Consider the following 22,329-nt stretch of genomic DNA (forward strand, 5'->3'; position numbering starts at 1 on the left):
ACCCTCATTTGGGAAACTGAGGCTCAGTCACATTGAGGATGTACAGTTAGTAAATGCTGAGCCTGGATCGGAAACCACAGTCTTCCCCAAAGCCCCCAGGCAACTGTGGTTCCCAGGATATTTGAACCATGTATGGTTCTGAGGGTTTTTAGAGAATGCTAGGGCTCAAACTTTGATGGAATGTTTTTATTTTACATATTTTAACCGTTTATACATTCCTTTAAGGAGATTAACACATGTATTTTATATTCTCAAGAGTAACCTTCTGACTTTCAGTTTTGTTTCTACGTGAAATATAGGCTGTTCACAAATTCCTTACAAAATATGAATCCTGATTTTCAAGATAACACAAGCTCAGTCAGTGTTAGTAGAAACATATTTGTCTTTTTCTATATTTAATTCATCTTTGAAGTAACTACAATATTGCCTCATTAAATTCTCACATACGAGCACATAATGAAAAAATATTTAATTGAGAGCACATTGTATTTGGAGAGCAGCTCCAATGAATACACTCACCAAACCAGTCATACCCTATTCTTTGCAACTGACCTGTTTAAGGCTTACATCTTTTTTGTTTTTATTTTGTTTTTCAGTCTGGATCAAATTTTCATTCTATAATTCTGAAAATATGGATCAGATGTAAGGATTAGTAATTATTATGAAATGTTTAAAACTATTGCTTTCACCTCTCTTGGAGTGGAACATAAAGTGAAGGTTAATTGCATGACTAACTGGTCTGACTACCCAAAGGAAATACCAAATAATTCTTCCTTCACTTTGCAACTTTAAATGCAAGGCCAAGGCCTTCATAACTCATTAGGTCTAAGTAACTGGCACTTTAGTTTACAAGTCACTGAGAATAAACTTGAATGTTCTCCACAGTACCCAAGATATATTATGCATCACTGGGTTACTTGAAAAACAAATTAATGTTTAAATATTGGTCCTTGAATACTCTTTTTATGTGAAGAAATTTGTTTTTTAAAGAATATGTTTAATATGATCACTTGCCTGCATCTCATCTTAAAGTTGGAGAACAGCAAAATAAAGTCCTTGGCTTTATCTGTTTGTTCATAGAGCATGTTTTAAGCATCTGCAGTGGTGACGTTTACCACAGTGGTCAAGAGCGTGGGCTCTGGAGTAAGAGACCAAGTAAGACGTCACCACTGTGAGACCTTCGCTCCACGGGGTACACTGCCTACGTCTCAGCCTCTCAACTCATAAAACAGGCCTAATATTGGGACCTAGATAGGGTAGTTTTGAGAACTGAATGAGAGAATATACCCAAAACCCTTATCAGAGACTTGTGGCAAAAGGAAAGTACTCAATAAAATGTAACCAATTATGTTAATGTCCAGAACACATTGGATGCTTAACACACAGGTGAGAAGTTATACACTTCGGGAGCTTACACTAAGATCTTTGTAGAAATAAGACACACTCTTAACACTTGGGCAATGGGAGTGAGAGAGAGAAAGAGAGAGAAAGGTGAGGGGGATGGAGAGAGAGAGAGAGAGACAGAGAGAGAAATAGGAATCAAACACCGTGAATTTAGAAAAAGAGAACCAGTTCACATCTGAGTGAGGCTACTGGAAAATCTTAAGAAGGATTTTATTTTGAATGGAAACATGAAAAAATGGATGTATTTGTATTTGTGGAGGTAAAGGTCTTGTTACTACCTGTTGAAATCCTTGGCTCTTATCTTTTTGCAATCCAAGAATGAAAGCAAAAGACGGTTTTGAAGCAGTAAGCAACAAAGTTTATTAAAGCGAAAGTTCACTCTTAAAGGGGTTAAGAGTGGGCACATGTGCAAGTGGGCTGTGGCCCTGGGGTTATTTTGGGTTTGTAATCAGCAAGTGATAGTATACTCCAAAAGGGGTAGGAATAGGCACACGTCCCAGTTGACAGTGACACTGAAGTTTCTGTGTCATCTTTTTCTCTTGTCTGGTCTCTCCTCCTTCATGAAATTATCTCTTTCCCTTTTTTTCCCTTGACCAATGGAGATGTTGTCTCTTTCCTGTCATCTGGCGGGGGCTGGAGGAGTAGTTTTGCACCTTATATGGTTAGGCCAGGATGTATTGTGTCCAAAGCCCACTGGGGGTGGGAAGGCACTATAGTGTATAATTAGCCCTGGGTTGTTTTTTTAATGCATTTTGTGATAGTTGTTACCCTTATCTTATTATTGTTACAGTATGTTCTCTTTTTCAGCATCCCATTTGTTTACGTTGCTTGTTTTCATATACTCTCTGTTTATGTCTCACTTTTCATGTGCTAATATTCTGTGACACTTACAGCTATCCTTATCTTGCAGCTCATTTTTTACTCAGTGTCCCCCTTGTTTACACGGCCTGTTCCATACTTCCTCTGCTCATGTCTAAGCTCACAGTCTGAGAGACAAAAGACATTTTTATTCCCCAGAGTTCTGCCCTCAGCTAACGCTGTGTATAGTTATAATATGATATTTAGAAAGAAAAAGTACCAATTCTTTCTAAGAATTTGCATGAGTTTCTCACCTAAACAAATAGTTGTAGTAATTGCACAAATCCTAGGGGAGTTGGCTAGGACTTTTTTGGACTTTAGCTAGAAAAACTGAAACCAACATTTAAAAATTTCTTTCTTTCAAGTTCTTCTGCTTGTCAAATAATTTTAGAAAGTTGTTGGTATTAAAAAATATATATAAATAAATATATTTTGTCTTGGAAGAGTACTTTGACTCTGTTCACATTTACTAAGACCTTGGTCATATTTAAACATTTTTGATTTCCTTTTCACTTCCTTCGGTCTATAGAACACAAGCCTTTCCTTGAGGCAGAGATAGAAATTGTAATAGTATCTGGCACCTGAGATGTAATTAAATAGGCAATGCAATTTAATCATGTGCCCTATGCTGTGATTTATTTGCATCAGGTTTAATCATCAGAACCTTTCTGAAAACCAGCATTCTACTTGAGGTCAAATCTTCATGCTTGTGACGGTTTCTAAAAGGACTATTAGAGCCTTATTCTGTATTTCCAAATGACATTTGGAATGACTCAGCAGTGATTTACTGAGCACATGTTCTATGTTCACCACCGTGCAGCATGGATTATTTCAATGTTACTCCCAGTAATTCTGTGAGGTAGGTAGCTGTACTATCCCTTCCTCTCTGGAGGAGACTATGAGGCTTAGCCTAAGTAACTCATACAAGTTTCATACCAGAAACTGGTGAGGGTAGGATTGAAATTCAGTTTTGATTTTAAAGATTGTATTCTTAATTACTGTTTCTCCCAGGTTGCCTCTGAAGAAATCACTCTGGGAAACTGATTACATGTAAATGCATACATGTATACAGTTACATAGGCTAGATAAGGTTTTCTTTATTTATATTTCATTATAATCTAGCTGGCTGCTTGTTAAGAGATCAAAAAGAGACAATCTTTCTCATCTTAGATTGAGTTTTAAGAATCTAGTCTATGCTATACATTTTTGCTAGTGTTCAAATCAAAATACATTGAGAGAAATTTAGAAATAAAACTATCTTCGTTTTTGGAGGAATGCAACTACATGTAACAGATTGTGATTTGGCTAGTAAGTGTAATCAACTCAACTGTTGGATCATTGATGCTATTTATCAAAATTTATTCAGTAAGTATGTTTTGCTTTATTTTCATGTATTGATAAATTCCCTGGCAGTTCTGCTTCCCTTGAGGGGCAACAGGGTGCGACAGGAAGGGCATGTCTTCAACATCAGTCACGTCTGGAGCTGAACTCCTGGTATGATAGTTGTTTTACCTTCCGCAAACTATTAAATTTCTTTATGCTCCAGTTTTCTCATCTTCTAAGATGGGATATAAAATATATACCTTACAGGGTTGTTCTGAAATTAAAGCTGATAATGCATATAAAGTACTTAGCAATGTATCTGGTACAGACTTATTTTTAACAATGTACTTAAAAAGTGAAAAATACTGTTTTTTAAATCTTGAACTTCTCTTCCACTCTTGGTAACATGTGAATAATAATATCAATTTTTTATGTTTTTTTGGTAATGACTCAAGATAAGTAACATATGTAGAGAGCCTAGCACCTGGCAGAATCTCAGTGAATACTGGAGATTCCTCTCTCCTCTCATTAGTTCACATTAAAAACACATTCTAGTCATTTTCATTTTCTTTTCCTTATTGTTGTGTATATCTCTTTATTGTCCATGACAATATGCTTGGATTGTATGCAACTTGCAGTTTCCAACTTTTAACTTTAATAGCATGAGAAAAGCCCACACAAAATGCATTCTCAATAGGAAAAGAATAAGCCACATTCCAGGCAAAGAGACGATGAACTTAAAATGTGGGTTCCTTTTCAATATTTCAGGAAAACACTTTACATACAGTTCTGGGAATGTAGCCAAAATGAGAAAGCAAGAGTTATATCCAACAGATTTTATGAGAGGGTAAGAGGAGTAACAGATATCCAATTACTTCTATAATGAAATTGCAACATCCCATACCTTTCTATCCACATCTTTGTTTTAGAAAGAAAGGCAAGGGGTGGAGGTTATGGAGTAAATCTTTAAAGTGTACTTGAAAAGCTTCTCCCTTTTCCTCTGACTGCCTTCCATTTTATAGTGCAGGTTTAAGCTAAAGTGCAAGCAGAGCCCCAACACAAAGAACTATTCTTAGGAAGTTTTCTGGGAGTAGATATAATAATGCACATCCATTCATTCAACACATTTTTTTTTTTTTTTTAACACTTACTGTGTATGAGGCAGTGTGATAGATGCTGAGGATTCCGTCAAGGAACTAGAGAAAATTTTCTATGTGCTCACACACTGAATCTACCAATATACGTGCATATGTGTGCAATACACATACATATTCACTCTCCCTTGGCTCCTGTTACAGTGAAAGAACTCTTCCAGCTCCTACCCACGGCCTCCTCCTCCTCTTAGATAGTGTGTCCCATCCTCTTTCCTGTTCAAGGACTTTACTCTTGTGATTGTCCCTCCTCCATACATCAACATCAATTTTTTTTCTGTAAATATGCTTATTACATTTAAAAAAGTGGGATTCCACTTACAAAATACATCCCTCTCTCCACCACAGCCCCATCTCCCTAATCTCTTTTATGGCAAAATCCCTTGAAAGAGTTGTCTGTACTCCACGTCCTTTCCTTCTGAACTTTCTTGAAACAGCTCCATTCAGCCATTATTCCTCACTGTTCACAAAACTGCTCCTGTCGACATTGTCAGGCACTGCCATATCACCACACCCAGCACTCCAGCTTCCGTTCTCATTTTACTTAACTGACCAACTGCTGTAGACCCTTGGTTTCCAGGACCCTCCATTCTCCTGGTTTTCTTCCTACCTCAGAAATAAGTGTCTGTCAAGTCTTCTCTGCTATTTTGTCTTCATTTTTTTCTAATCACTAAATGCTGGAATATGCTGAAAGTCAGTCCTCAGATCTTTACTTTGATTTTCTTCCTCAAAAGTGAATCCATCTACTCCAATGATTTTAAATGCCATATCTATTCTGATAACTTTCAGATTATATAAATCTCTTCAGCCTCAAAACTCTTTCCTGAACTTCACACTTCTATAGTCGACTGCTTACTTGGCATTTTTTTCAGCTGAAGCTTCACCCATCTCGAACTTAACTCTTAATTTCCACCTCCCAAATATCATTCCCTACAAGTATTTCCTATATTGTTCAGTGTAACTCTAATATTCACATTTCGCATGCCAAAAACTGTTGGATTTATTCTTGATTCTTTTCATTCTGTCATGTCCCCAACCAATACCTCAGCAAATGTAGTCATCTCGACTTTGAAAATATGTACAGAAGCTGACCTCTGTTCATCACCTTTCTAGAGATCACTATATTCTACATCATCATAATTTTGCACTTAAACTACCACCATAGTCTCTCAACTGCTGTCTTTTGACCAACCCATTCCAGGCTATTCTCTATGCAGCAGGCAAAAGTAATCCTATAAAACACAAGTCAGATCCTATTACTTTCTGCTCAAAACTTCCTTGTTGTCCCCCCATCATCTGATAAAATTAAGGGCCTGACTGACCATAGCCTTCGGGTGGTCCACAATCCTTCCAATCTCATCTCTTCCTTCTCTCCTTGTTCACCACACTCTAGCTATAATGCCTGTTTGCTGTGCCATAAACACACCAAGCAGATACCAGACTTTTGGTCTTTATATTTACTGTTCCCTTTACCTAGAATTCTCTTCCCCTAGTTGTTATCATGTGTTAAATTATAAGGAAGCCTTTGATGACTACCTTTAATGAAATAGAATTCATCCCAACAACATTACTGCTGTAGCCCTAGAACACTCTGTATTCCCTCATATTGCTATATGCTTCGTGACATTGCCACCTGCCATTTTTTTGTTGTTTGCTTATCTGTTTCTTACTTAGAATGTCAGTTCACTGCTGTATCCCAGTGCTTAGAACAATGCCTGGCACCTAGTGGGTGCTTAATAATTATTTATGAATGTCAAAGAATACAAATGGGGTTCCTGCCCTCACAGAATTTACTTTGTAGTGAGAGCTAAAGACAAATACAAGCAACCAGACAAACAAATAAAATAGTATACAAATATTAAGAAGTAATTTTGATAAGTACTCTGAAAGCAATGCCCAAAACAATGAGATAGAAATTAACAGAAAAACTTAATTTATATTAGTTGGTTGAGGAGTCTTTTCTGAGGAGGTGGCATTTCATGATGTAAAGAATTAGCTATTCCTAAATTAAAGAGAGAATACTCTATTTCCTGTAAGCACTAGAAAGTATAATAGTCACAGACATTCAGTCAACAACCCACAGCACATGTGCACACACCTTTCAGTAAAAATGTGTATAAAAATAGAAGACCTGGGTGCTGTGCCTCACACTTGTAACCTCAGCATTTTGGGAGGCCAAGGTGGGAGGATCTCTTGAGTCCAGGAGTTTGCGGCTACAGTAGGCTATGATCGTGCCACTACACTCCAACCTGGACAACAGAGCAAGAACTTGTCTCTTTAAAAAAAAATTGAAGAGGGGTAAATAACATGCTTTTCACTTAGCCAGTGGATAGTAAAAAGAAAGAAAATTCTGTCTGGACGTCAGAGACAGAACTGCATGCATAAAGGGGAAATTCCAGCTTGAGATGCATAACAATTATGAATCTTGTCTGATCTCAAGGTGTGTGTAGCCGGTCTCTATGTTTTGCCTCTCTTTGGAAAGGAAACTAGCTGAAATTTATGGAAGGGGTAGAATGGAAATCCTTCGTTCCCACTATATGGTCACCAACCCTATCAGACATTAAAATTGTAAGAGACATTCATCAAAAGTATTTTTGATATTAGTAATTAACTAGATAAAAAGAACCAATATCAATAGAATTACTAATAGTAGTCATCATTTATCGAGTGCCTAGTATGAGCCTGGTACTCTACAGAGCTCTTTAACTATGGCACCTCATTCAGTTATTAGAGTAATTATGAGAGAATTCATTTAACTTGCTTAGCCCAGCACACAGCATGTATTAAGTGCTTATTACAGCATAGCTTTTAATAGCAATAATAATATCAGCTATCATTCTGTATTATCAGGCTCTTATTACAAATGAGTAAACTCATATTTAAAAATGATTACAGAAGAGCCCACAAGGTCATATATTTTGAAGTGTCAGATCTGGGATTAAAAATCATAGTGGCCTGATTTACAATGTGTAATCGTGTACTATCTTTCCCTTCCTCAAATAATAATTTTATTTCTCTACTTTCTTTTCTTTCTTTACCTAATATTTTAAATGTAATTGATACAACATGAACTAAACCAAGCTCTCCTTTTGAGAAATGTGTTAACTGGCTGGCTTTCTTAATCAAGGCCAGCATTTCTCCTTTCATCCCCCTTTCTCCTTCATTCCTTCCTGCCTTTCATTTTGCTTGTTTGTATCCTTGCCCCACATCTGTTTCCAGTCCCACATGCCCACACTTCAGCCGTGCTTGCATATTTCAGAAATGATTATTTGGTACCCTCCATAAGAACTCATCTCCTTTATTTCACGGGCAGTATTTTTCCAGCTGGCACCACTGTCTTGCAACTTGTTTCCCTCTTGGTCTTGGTGCAAAAGTGCCAGTCTCTGTTGGCAGCTCTTTGAGCAACCATTTGGTGCCAGCCTCATTCTGGTGCATGTAGGGCCCCAGGGAGGGGCCCTGAACTGTTCCCAGCCGCCTCATCTACTCCTGGGGCTTGCCAAAGTTTTCTTCAGACCAGCCGAGTCTCTAATCTTCAGAAAATTACTCAATGACTACAGATGGATCTTTATCCCTCATGGGCGCTGTCCTTTCTGAACTACCACCAAGCAAAACCATATGAAGTAATTAGGCTATAAAATGCCTATGAGGAATCTAGTCGGTTTTTCAAAATTGTAACTGCAGCTGTATTTATGAAATATATTGTTCAGGGGGTTTACTTTTGCAACTGGACACCAAATGTCTCTTTTTGCTTTGTCCCTGGGTTCATATGAAGAGCCATGAGTGCTTCTGGGTTCATATTAACTTTCAAAGGAGTCAGTATTATAATTGGTCAATACTGAATTTTGCCCAGTCTACTCACTCTCATGATGTGGGTACTTTAGGATAGCAGATGAGATAGTTTTGGATCAAAAGGACTTAGGGCTGCTGGGCGCGGTGGCTCACGCCTGTAATCCCAGCACTATGGGAGGCTGAGGCTGGCGGATCATTTGAGCTCAGGAGTTCGAGACCAGCCTGAGCAAGAGCGAGACCCTGTCTCTACTAAAAATAGAAAGAAATGATTTAGACAGCTAAAAATATATATAGAAAAAATTAGCTGGGCATGGTGGCTCATGCCTGTAGTCCCAGCTACTTGGGAGGCTGAGGCAGGAGGATCGCTTGAGCCCAGGAGTTTGAGGCTGCTGTGAGCAAGGCTGATGCCACGGCACTCACTCTAGCCTGGGCAACAGAGTGAGACTCTGTCTCAAAAAAAAAAAAAGGACTTAGGGCTGAACCCCAGCACTGTCATAAACTAGCTGTGCTATCTTGAGAATCTACTTAAATGTTTCTATCCAGATTTTCTCATCTGTCTAAAGGGGGAGAGGAATTTCTACTTTGTAGTGCTGTTATAGAAATAACTGAGGCATTAAATATGTAGTGGATATGAAGCTAGACCTATCCAGGATGGAAGAAAATAGGCCTTCTTCATTTTTTTTAAGCTCATTGTAATTTCTCAGTCTAAAATCTTCTACTGGGCTGCTAGAAATACAAAGATCAAAACTCAGTTTAATTTGTATCTGAAATTTATTCCTATTTTATTGCAGAGCAATATCCACCATTGGAGGATGTCACACAGTGCTAGGATGTGGGCTGTTGGGAGTTTGTGAGAAAGAAAGAAAAGTCTGGTCCTAGGTCACAGGTCTACTCAGATGGCCTCTGAGACGTTCAGTGCATCAGTGTGCACGGCCCCATCAAACCCTGAAGCTCTCTCATTTCTTCTTCCCTGCCAAGCAGGAGATGAATCTATGATGCAATTCTCTAGAGGACCATCTCCTGGGTGCCCCTTTCTCCAGTCCTGTTGCCTCGTCTCTGAAAACCAAAGGGTAGGTTTTCTCTGCTCTCAGGATTCATAGAATTTTCTCTCTTCTTTTGTTTCTTAGGCCAAAGAAAATCTCTTACCACTAAAGATATGGGGAGAATCCTGCTTCTCCCACATATGAGATATTTAGTCTATATGTACAAATACCCTTTTCTCCATATTTCTCTCAGGAACAGCCAGATTTATTTCCTCAATAGGTATGCAATTCTGAAAACAAACCACTCTTCCAAAAACTCCTTTGAAGAAAGCAAACACAAATTCTGTCTTTAGCCTTGAATGAAGGTTGGGAGGAGCAGGGAAGAAAAGGTAAAAAATCTGGGGAAAGAAACCAAATTAGTACTTCAAAGTATTGTCCTGCATCATACACCAAAGCACTGGCACACTGCCTGGCACACTGCACATGCTCAAGAAATTGGAGTTATCACTGACGTTTAAAATTGATTCTCCAATATTACTTTTTCCCCATGAAAATGGATTTTTCCAGCATCTCTCTTCTGGAATACCTTTGACTCTGGGTAATCATTTTGAGGTGGCTGGTTGGGGTCAGAGGAGAAGTCTGTGACTACGGTTAAAGGTGATAGGCAGGTGGAGAAGAATCAACCCCACCTATGTCTCCTGAGAACCATGGAGTCCAGCCAGCAACAAGATACTCACAGAATATAAGCCACCAGAGACAAGATCATATACCAAGAGAAACAAACCATTCATATCATCACCTGCTAGCATATTTTTGCCTCATAAGCCCTATTAGTTTGTGAAGAAGTGCTGATGAGGATGGTGTTTGCTTGAGTGGACACGTTAAAGATGAAGTGGTCAAAGGGTCGAGAGGGAATGTCTAGAATAACCTAGACGTTGTAAGAGCTGGACTCTTATATATTGCTATAGAAAGCAACAGCCTGAGTCCTGCAGAGCATAGAAACAAGACTGCTTCACCTCAAGCAAGCAGAAACAACTCATATTTGTGTAGCACTTTTCAGTTTTGTAACACCATTGTATGTCTCATTTTTCTCTTATATCTTCATAACACTGGTCTAAACATATGTAGGTAGTCATTATAATTTCTGCCTTGTAGATGAAAATAATTGAAGCTCAGAGGGAATTATCCGAGCTCAAGCACTAAGAAGCAGTCCAGAACTCAAGAGAAGTGTGCTCTTTACTGCCTAGCCTCCTGAAAATGCCTGGAACGGATCTCTCTGCCTTTAGTTTTTGATCTGAAATCTTAAGGTTGACAGAAATTCTATATGCAGCATTACCTACCCAAATATACTTCTTTATGAGACTCCCAAATTTCTATTATGGGACACTTATTATTGCTCTAAGGAATTGTAAAAATTCATATAAAAAGCTTTGCTTGATTCTTTCAGATTTTTGATATTTGAGTCAATTTGAATGTTTGACCATAGCTGTCTATTTTTGCAATTTGATCTTTTCCCCATGCATGGACTAATGTGTTAACCTTGTTATGTTTAATTATTAATCTTCTATTTTGCATAATACTTTTAAATGAGAATCAGAAAGCATGAAGAATTAAAAGTTGGGGTTTTAAAAACAAGCCTTGCCACAAGCAAGGGCAGCTGACTGGGTCCTGCCTTTCTTATGCATCCTCCATCCACTAAACTCCTCGAAGACACTTAAGGAATCTCAGAGCAGATTTCTTACTTAATTCTTTTCAAATCTCTTGACCATAAACTGAGCCAGCTAAGATGATGTTATAATCCAACAAAAAACAAACAAAGAAAATATCGATCACTGAAGATGGTAGGCCATAGTCACCACAGATAACTTTTCAATTCTAAAATAGGCTCTGGTAAAGTAATAGAGCAATATAAACTCTCATTTCTAGAATGTGTACGAGACTGATGAGTGACTCAGGTCTCTTTTCAACCATTGGAGAGCAGAAGCACTAAATAAACACATTGCTTTGCAAATTTCTCATGTGCTCTATCTAGAAAGTTGTCTTTAAATTGGACTCAGAACATTTAGCTTGCTCTTCTCCCTGTGACACCAAATTCACTCTATTAATGAAAGACACCTTAAGGCTATTGGCAGCAGGTATCTGGAATGAACTCTGCTTATGATTGTCTGGCATTTCTATCTTACGTCTTTCCTCTTACAACTCAGATTCTGTCTTTGACCTTTGCACTTAGTGTTTGAGACTCTTATCTATCTTGAAGGACCTGGACCTGCCCCTCCATCTCTTCTCTTCCAGATGACCTGGGGTAACATAGCTTATATCAGCACAAATGCCCTGCTGTCCTGCTTCTGATTTTGGCTACTTGGCTGGCAATAACGCCACTTGCCCTGCGAGAAGAACAATGAAAAAGACCTAACCTTACACACCAAACTTTCAGTGAGCTGAAATAGTGGGTTGGAAATGTTTCACCTTCTGCTGGTGCCATCTTTGGACAAAAATTAAAACAAAACAACAAAAAAAAAACTAATAGAAATCCTCATGTAGGATAATTTCTAGAAGATGAAAGAGCAGCACTAACTAAGACATTGTTGATATGAAAGCATTCCCTGAAACAGAACTATAAGCAAAGTGAGGTTATTTTAAATGAACACACTGCTTTTCTTCAATTAATTGCTTGCCCTGAGCTACAAGTCTTCTCAATCTTATATCAGGATTTTTATTTAATTTTATGTTATTTTTTGCTACTCTGGTTGGCTTCTTTCAGGGTTGGAACTGTAATTTAATCACCCATTCTGCAGAATTATTGAGAGTATACATTGCTTCCCTCTCCCTCGGTGTAGTTAATAGCTTATTCATTACCACTGAGTCCCAAAGTTAGAGCAGATTTATATCTGATGTTCAGATGCTAGGCAGGGAATGCAGAAAGCAATGCTAACTCATCTCTTATTCTTTAATAGCAGAAACATTTCCACTGGAGTAGCCACAAAACATGGGGGCATTTATACAATACCTACTAGGCACATTTTTTTTAACATAAACAGTCAATGCAATGAAAACTATCTGTTGATTTGTTTATGTACTGTAACAATAATAATGATAAGTCAGAATGTTTGGTTTTGTAATTGATGAAACCCTACAGTAAGTCAATTTTTAGAACCATAGTTGTTTCTTGTCCTGCCAAAGAAAGATGGTTTCCTAAATTATGAAAGATTTTTGCTTTTCAGTTAAAAAAGTAAAAAAAAAAAACCTAAAGTCTGAATTGTCTTACAAAGATAATCTTAACTATTAGGAAAATCCTGACTTAGAAGTCAACTTAAGACACCATCATTCTATCCTATTTCTTGTCTTATAGTTACACCAAAACCTTCAGGCATATCTTAATTATGTAACATGGTAGTTTTACCTTCAACTCACGTGTAATTTAATTGCCAATCCTTTATCCTGGAAGGTCCTGTATTATTCTTATTTGCTATCATTGGATCAAAGTACAGCATATCCCATTAGAATTGCACATTTAATATTAGGCCCTTGTGTAGGTTGAAAGCTACTTATATCCAAATAATCTAGGGTGCTTGTTAAAATATGATGTCCTAGAGTCTAAAAATTAACTCTGTAGAAGCCTTGCTGTACTGTATTTTAGGGGTAAATTATATGCTTTGCTAATACTTGAAATGTTCTCAGGACTCATGAATTTCAAGGTTCTGCTATTTGTATATCAGAAAATTACAATACTTTAAAAAATAATGTTTGTCTAAATAATCATTTTTATTTTTTTGCTTTTCTCCCTAACAATCTGCATGCTCCGAACAGAGATTGCAACATAAGTATGGCATGGTTTCCTACACATACAGAAAGGTGACACACAGTATACAGAATAGCATGCTATGATTTAATAACCTATGAGTTATTATTTCATATGCAAGCCAGTGATACCTTTTCAATGTTTATTAACATCACTTCATTGTTCTCATTCAATTTACTGTCCATTGTGTTGCCCAATCTTTTCTTTCTTGCAATTTCCTAATTATCTCTCTCCAACTGAATAGGTTTATATACTAAGTCACTATTATTTTATACATTACTTTGCACTTTTCAAGTTCATATCATATTGTTATTTCTTGACCCATATGTCTAATCTTTCTTTTTCATTTTATGTCATTGCTCTTTCCTTCTTGGCACTGGTAACATTTCTAATTTAATATATCCTTTGATTTTAAAAATTTCTCTATTTCTCTTTACCTCTTCATGCAGATCATTAAAAACTTCTTAAAAACAGGATACATTGATTTTCACTTCCATCACTTTTCCAGTCACTTAACATTTTGTAAGTGCTCACTACTGTAGGTTTCTAATGCTTCTATACATATTATCCTGTGGAGCATACTTTTATATTAACAAGGCACAAAATGTGCCAATTCCTCAAGTTAGAACAAACTAGTTAAATCGGAATCAGCATATTTCATTCAGCCTTTAATTTTTATGTATAAATAAGAAAACCAATTTAACATGCTCAAATTTACCTATGTAGGAAATTTATGATTCATTTGTTAATGCAATCCTTTAATTAAATTTTTAAAACCCTTTGGTATGCGTGTGTATAATACTTTTATTGATTCTTCCACCAAATACTAATTGCTGTTATCATCTTGTCCTTTTTAGAAAAGGTCGTATCATTGTCAACAAATAATTGTCCTTGAAAAACAAACATCATAATGTGAGAAACTGCTGCACTAGCTCCAAAATTAGTGGTGTTGTAAGAAGGAGCTCTTAGCAACCTGTCATCAGAGGTACTAGCCTGCTTCCATTTACTGTATGTGTGTGCAAAGTCATAGACATCTACAAAGAGTAAGGAGCTACGGCTTCATTGGCAGTAACTGAATGAAGTGCCATACATAAATCCAAATGTTCAATGAAGAATAAAATTTTTCTTTTTAATTTATCCTATTTATGATTAATTGATAAATATAAAAAGGTCTCTGTGGCCAAATCAATTTAATTCAACAAACATTTATAGAGTATTTACTAGGTACAAAGCATTATTCTGGGTGAGGAATAATGACAAATATCATTCATATTAAAGATCACCCAGATTTTAAATGTTTCCTCAGCAGTGTATATTCTCATTAAAATTGTCACATGATAAAAGAGAAAATGTTACTGTTTCTTCTTCCACACTCACTGACTATTGAATATTTCAATATTGTCCCTTCATTGCTTTGAGAGTGCCTGGACTATGCTAGATGTTTATTGATTAGTTGAATAAACTCATTACACTCACTGTATTCTATTGGCTACATGGGTGCCAGCCCACATTCCATGTGTGAGAGATTACACAAGGGTGCGGATACAAAGGAGTGAGAATCTTTGGGGACATTGTGCAGGCTAGCCACCAAAAACTGCATCTGTACACTCAGAAGATTATGCAGACCATCACATTTTCCATTGAAGCATAAAAAGACACAAAATTGCAGTGTGTTTGGGTCAAACCCATCCTATTTACATTTACTCCTACTTTCTGCCAGTAAGGGATTCCTTGGAGCAGCTGGAACATGTGGTAGTCAGGACACAATGTCAACCTATAGTGGTACGGTCACACTCATGATTGCTTTTTCTCTGTCCCCTCTTCTGACTCCACTCAAGCCTTCACCTCCTCCCGCCGTTCATTTCTAGTCTACCAACAGATTTAAGCAAATATACCTGCTCCCAAACTCTTGAATCCATCTACTTCTGTTTCCATTATCATCAACTTAGTTTAAGCTACCCTATCTCTTTACCGAACAACAGCAAGAGCCTCATGATCCTTCTGTCAGCAACTACTCTTACCTCCCTCCAGTTCATTCTTTAAGAGTAGTCAGTTAGCATTTAAAAATGCAATTTCAATAATGTCACTTCCCTATTTAAAGCCCTTCAACAATTAATATAAGGAATGAAATCTTTACTAAGACCTATATTCTCTAAATTATCTGGCTTCTTTCTTCACATCCAAGACCAAATGTTGCCTCTATGCCCCTATTTATCTGTGTTCCAGCCTAATCATCTCTCATGTAGTTCCTCAAATGTCCCCATGTTTTTTCCTTCCTTGAGGCCCCAGTTCTCTTCCCACCATTTCACCTAGTTAATGCTTCATCGCTCGGCTATCAGCCAATTTGTCTCTCTTCCTTATGGGAGTCTTTCTGACCTTTGGACTTATTCAGGTTCTCCAGAAATATCCTCTCTACATTTTCTGTATTCTTTCATCATATAATTCACCGTAGTTTATATAATAATTACACATTTGTGATTATAAGCTCCAAAAAGTCAAGTACGTGCCAATTTTCTATATTAAGTTCTTTCTGTTGAAATACCTGGTAAGATTTCAATTTTCCTGAACGGACCCTGATTGATACAATCTGCTACTTACTTTTTCTAAGAATGCGTACCTCTGTGGCAAATTATTTTCATATGCTTGAAATATTATTTCTTAAATAACTCTGTTAAGATTATAAAGCCACATATCAACTGTATTATGGTAAGCAATTTTTTAACCTCTCTGGATCCCAGGTTCTTCAACTTGGAGTAGATTAAATTATACTTTGTGAATTTATTTTAAATTTAGTAGTGTTCACAGAATAGAATATGTGCCCCTTAAAATTTAATTATTATTTTTATTAATTAAATAATTTATTATACATTGTGTGTGTGTGTGTGTGTATATATATATATATAATGCTATGTGCCTGGAAATTGTGTTATAATTAAAGATATAAAGATGAATATGATACAGCCTCTATTCATAAGAAAGTGAAGAGACTAGTAGGAAAGAAAATAAAATCTGATCAAATCACTTTACCACAATAAAATTAGAGTTCACAGATGCAATGTTCAAAGTGGTATGGGTATACAGAAGGTGGAAAATTATTAGAATCTTGGTTGATAAAAAAGAAATTTTCATTAAAAATTTGAAAGACTAGATGGAAAGTGGTTAAAAATCCTAAACATAAATGAAATAGAATTTACATAAAACATGGCAGTATATACATGGCAGTATAGATTCCTTAAATGTTTTTATTTGAGAAAGAGCAAATAAAAGATTTGCTCTTCAATAAATTTAACGTATTGAGGCTTGGAAGGTCCTCTTTAAATGAAGAAAGTAGATAAAATCTCTTTCGTTTTAGTAAGTGCTTCCTTGTTTTCCTTCAGTGCTTATAAACTCTGCTTCACTAAGACTGAAATATGTATCTTGATAATAAACCAGTCTTAGGTGTGAATAAACCAATTCTAAATAAGTTATGACTTCTGTACCATCATCGAATAAGAGGGACCAATGATGAGAAAAGCCACTTTGTGTAGACAGAAGCACAAAAATATCATAACCAATCCAGCAATAATTGTAGGTTTGGCCTGAGAAATGTATGCCCTAATTTCAATTTCCTGCTCTGAAACTCAGCTCAGCATCTTGGCCCCCTCCCTTTGAATAAGCTATGAGAGACAGAGGCTAAGCAATAGTCAAGGTGTTGTCAAAGGGAAGTCACTAATGTTATATTCTTGGACAATTAAAGTCTCCCACACAATGGGAATATGTTGATTTTGTATCTAAATTGGGAGATTAGACAGCACGTCTCCTATCAAACAAGCTTCCACTTTCAGAATATGTTGAGTGACAAATTTAGCTTACCTGAACCAATTGTTTAGTGATATAAGAAGAAAGCTATTTCTACTGCTGAAATCATTAATTCACATGAGCTCAACTTTTGGCCTAAAGATATACACTATCTCATATAATTTGAGGAGGATAAGGTCCAGTGTCTTAACCCCCACCAAATGCAAGTGATGATAATGTAACACTGTAACACTCTCCTTGCCCCTCACATCTATCAACAATGCTTAAGACTCGGATTCATAACTAGCATATTATAACTTGTCCAAGATCTTTCAGTGACAGTGGCTCGTATTAAAACATTTCTATTATTCTTCTAGTTAATTTGGTACAATTAAGAACAACAGCAACAAAAAATAGTGCTTATTTGGCACACTACATGTAGGTCATTATGTCTAATGCATAGAATATATTAGAGTCAGTGATTGAAGGAAATGTAGTACAGAGGTAAGTAAGGACCAAATCTTTAAGGATATTGCGTGCCAAGATAAGGATTGTGAATTTTATCCTTAGACTATAGATGGAATGGCCATACATTTCAGTTTGACTAGAGCAGTTCCAATTTATACCTTTTATTGAAGAATGATTTTTAATATCACCACCTCTCATATTAAAAAAATGTATTGATTTGGAAGACTCTAGGTATATGGTGGTAGTAACAACATAGATTTTGAATGACTCCAAATCCCCATGTAAAAATGGACACAGCAACCACACATTAAGACCAACAATGGGTGGAAAACATTTGAAACACAATTAGGTGACAAAGTATTCCTGTGAATTACAGATTGTAAAACATATGTGACAAGGATTCCCAGAAATGTCAAGCTCTGTTTTAGGACTAACCTAGATTTAGGATACAGCATAGTCTAAACTCAGCAACAAAGTCTCAAAATGATGAAGATGACCTGTAAGTAACTCAACAGCCTGTCAGAACAAAGCCAAATACATTGTAAAAGTAGAAAACAAAATTCACACTCGGTAATATATGAGTTTAATAGTTGCCATGCCTACAACTCAATCAATCAATATTGACTAATCAAAAGTATTAGTTTTGACAAAAGGCAGCAAAATGTTATTCTTACTGGGAGAAATATCAGTAATGCCTCAGAAATTATAGAGGTGATGGAGTTTTAGTCAAGAATTTTAAAACAGAAATTATAAATATTATCCATATGGTCAAGATTAAAGTAAATATGAATGCAGCAAAAAACAAAATGGAAACTATAAAATAAAAGAAAGAATTTAGAAATGAAAATATAATTTTACAATAAAAATTACTATATGAGATTAAAGCAGATTAGATACTAAAATGAAAAATCAGTGTACTTAAAAATATAGCAATTATACTAAACAAAGTGAATTACACAGAGGAAAATTAAAACAAAATAAACAGTCTCAGTGACCAGTAGGAAAATTATCAAGGAATCCAAAATGTATGTATTTGGAATCTCAGATGGGGAAGGGCTATGGGTTTTTCTAGATTTCCTAGTTCTATCAAACATATAAAAAATAATACCAGTTCTGCACAAACTCTTCCAAATAAATAGAAAAGGAGAAAACAATTCCCAAGATATTTTATGAAGACAGCATTACCTTAATACTAAAAATAGATAAAAATATCAAAAGGAAAATAAACCATAGACCATTTTCTTTCATAAGCATAATACTAAAAATCCTTAACAAAATATTATCAAATTGCAGCCACATGTATATATATATATATATATATATATATATAATTACACACCATGCTCAAGTGAAGTTTATCTTCATCATCAAAGATTAGCTTTATTTTAAACAATAAATCAATACAAGTTATCATATTAAATGAAAGAGGAAAACATTTATCTCAATAAATATAGAAAAAGTACTTGAAAATTTAATATCCAATCATGAGGAAAGCCTCCTGCAAACTAGGAATAGAAGGGAATGTCCTCAACCTGATAAAGAGTATCTACAGAAACCTCAGCTAACATCATCCTTAATAGTAAAAAAGGAATGCTTTCTTCCTAAGATCATAAATAAGCATATATTCTCTCACTCTTCCCATTAAACACTGTACTGAACTTCCTACCCCTACAAAAAAATGGTAAAAGGGAGAGGAGGGGAGGGAGGGAGAAATAAAAGGCACACAGCTTTGAAAGAAAGAGGTATTTAAATTTTTTTCAGATGATGTGATAATACATGCATACATCCTAACAAATTTGCCAAAAAGTTACAAGAATTAAAAAAGAGCAAAGGATACAAGATCAATATAGAAAGTCCAATTGTATTTCTTTATGCGAGCAACAAATTATTGGAAATTAAAATTTTAAGATACCAGTTTCAATAGAATAAAAAATAAAATAATTAGGAATAAATTTAGCAAATTATTTACAAGGCCTTAAAACTACAAAATTTTGCTGAGAGAAAATAAAGAAGACCTAAATAAATGGAGAATTACCATGTTCATGGATTAAAACACTCAACGTTGTTAGGATGTTAAATTGTTATAGATTCAATATAATTAAAATAAATATCCTAGCAGGCCTTCTTGTAGATACTTATTTATGAATGCCAGCTTATTTTATCTGATCTTAAAGCTTACTATAAAGCTATAATAAGCAAGTTTGTATTGGCTCAATGATACAAGAGGATATATATCTGAAATAAACTCACACATATTGAGTAATTTTTTTTGAGAAATGGAACAAAGTGTAGAGAAAATGGCAAATATTTAAGATATAGGCTAAAAAGGTCCAACATATGCATAATAGAAATATCAGAGTAAGGCCTAAACCAAGAAATAATAACAAAAACTAAAATATATCATCTATGAGTAGTATATATACACAAATGCACACACACAAATGCATATATATATATATATATAGAGAGAGAGAGAACAAAACATACCACATATCTGAGAACATTGCCCAAGAATAATCAACATTAAGAAGTATTTTGGTGATTAACTAGTAAAAATAACTGGGAAAAATATCCTTTGGATATCTAGGCAAAAAAATAAAGTAACTTATAAGAAAAAGAAAATTAGGTAACTTTTTGACTTGTCAATAGCAGCACTTGATTCCAGACGATATGGAACTAACACATTTAAAATACTTAGAGAAAGAAAATTTGAGCCAATGATTTTATATCCAGCAAAATCTATTTTCAAGTGTAAGAGGAACAAAGAATTATGAAACTTAAATGGATTAGGGGATATTTTCCTAATGAACTCTACCTGAAGAATCTACTAGATAATCAGCTTCAGACAACCAAAATGATAGAAAGACATAGATTTAGGAATAGATCATCAGTGTCAACTATGCATTTTTACTTAGTTTTATAACTAAGACTAAAAAGACTAAATGAAAATATGGAGAGAATATAGTGTGTAAAGTCTGTATGTTTTATGATGTAGAAATCATGAAATATTAATAAATGGGGAAAAATAGGCAGAGTGTATATAAAAAATATAACTAGTTTCAGATATCATATAAATGAGATAGTAATATTAAAATTGGAATTTCAAATCTGTTTTTTGATATCATAGAATGTATGTTTGTTAGGACTGCCATAACAAAGTACCATAAACTGGGTGGCTTTAAAAAAAAATTATTGTCTCACATTTGTGGAGGCTAGAAGTTTGAAATCAAGGTATTAGCATGGTTGGTTCCTCGTGAGGGTTATGAAGGAGATTCAGTTCCATGCCTCTCTCCTAGCTTCTGGATAGCCCCAGGTTTTCTTTGGATTGTAGATGGGATTATTCCTGTGTATTCACATCATCTTACCTCTAAGATTTTATGTGTCTGTGTCCAAATTTCAGCTTTTTATAAGGACATAGTCATAGTTGATTAGGACCCAGCCTAAGGACCTCATCTTAGTTTGATCATCTCCAAAGACTCTATTTCCAAATAAGGTCATGTTTACAGGTATTGGCAGTTAGGACTTCAACACCTTTTGAGAGGCACAATTAAATTTCATGACATTGGATAAAGCAAGTTAATAACCATAGAAAATTTTAATTGTATTATACCTTTAATCTAGGAAACCAGGATTATCAATGTAGAAAAAGGAGATACAAATTTAATATAGAAATAAAATTTATTGTCCCAAATCTATAGCAGTTTAATCTTAAGTAAGTGTGTGTACATGTGTATGCCCTGGCTTTTTCACTGAAAAGACCTAAAAACAATATGAATACATAGTTGAAGTATACACAGAATATTTAATATATTACATTTACCTCCTAAAGCAGATAGGCATCTGCTGCCACTGAGCCAGTTATTAAACAAAATTTAGGAGTGGACATTGTGGTTCAACTCTCTAACAGTTGCCATCTGTCCTTATTTTGCAAACCCATTTGATTGGCCTCCTTAGCTTTATAGTAATTTCCTCATGTAGCACACACATCAGTCCAAATAAAATACCTTAATGTAGTAAAGGCTGAAAAAAGACTTTAATGGATGCATGGATCAGTATCAGGGACAGAATAGAAAATGTTCAGGTACTGAAGCATACACTGTACTAGTCTATGACAGTGAATTCATGAGTTTGAATCTAAAGTATTGGCTTTATGATTATTTTAAATTTTCCCTCCCTAAATTATATCTGCATAATAATAGAATGTATGAAGAAAGGAATAACAAATTATGTGTCAAAAAGTGATATGGATTTTTCTTCACAGAGTAAACTTTGAGAATAAACAGGTATATACTTTGAACTCTGGTGGAGTCCTTCAACCCAAGCAGCTAAAAATAATGTCTGACTTTGGTTGCATTTATACATGTAACTTGATGATCTTACCAATTATTTGTTAGTTGCAATAATCTACACCAAATTGATCACTAATATGTAGAAAAATTCATGTATAACAAAGAAGGAATACATCTTACTCAGCTGTGATGTGGGATGAGAATAGTGCTGGAATAGGCATAGTTCCTTATTTATAATAATGAATAAGTTATTTTACATATTAGAGAAACAAGAATAGCAAATGTTGCTCACCAAACACTGAGTTTCCCCACCCCAGCATGCTTTAATAAGAGACCTAAAGAAGACACTTTGGGAAATTTATTCAAGAAGGAAATTTAGTCTTTTAATATTAACTAATGCTAATTATGCTCAGATTATCATACATAGAGATAGAACTTCTAATTACTGATTGCTGATTATGATAGTCTTTTCTCATCTTTAAACCCTC

The sequence above is a fragment of the Lemur catta genome, chromosome 10 (genome assembly GCF_020740605.2).
Source record: "Lemur catta isolate mLemCat1 chromosome 10, mLemCat1.pri, whole genome shotgun sequence".
In the NCBI taxonomy this organism is placed as follows: Eukaryota; Metazoa; Chordata; class Mammalia; order Primates; family Lemuridae; genus Lemur; species Lemur catta.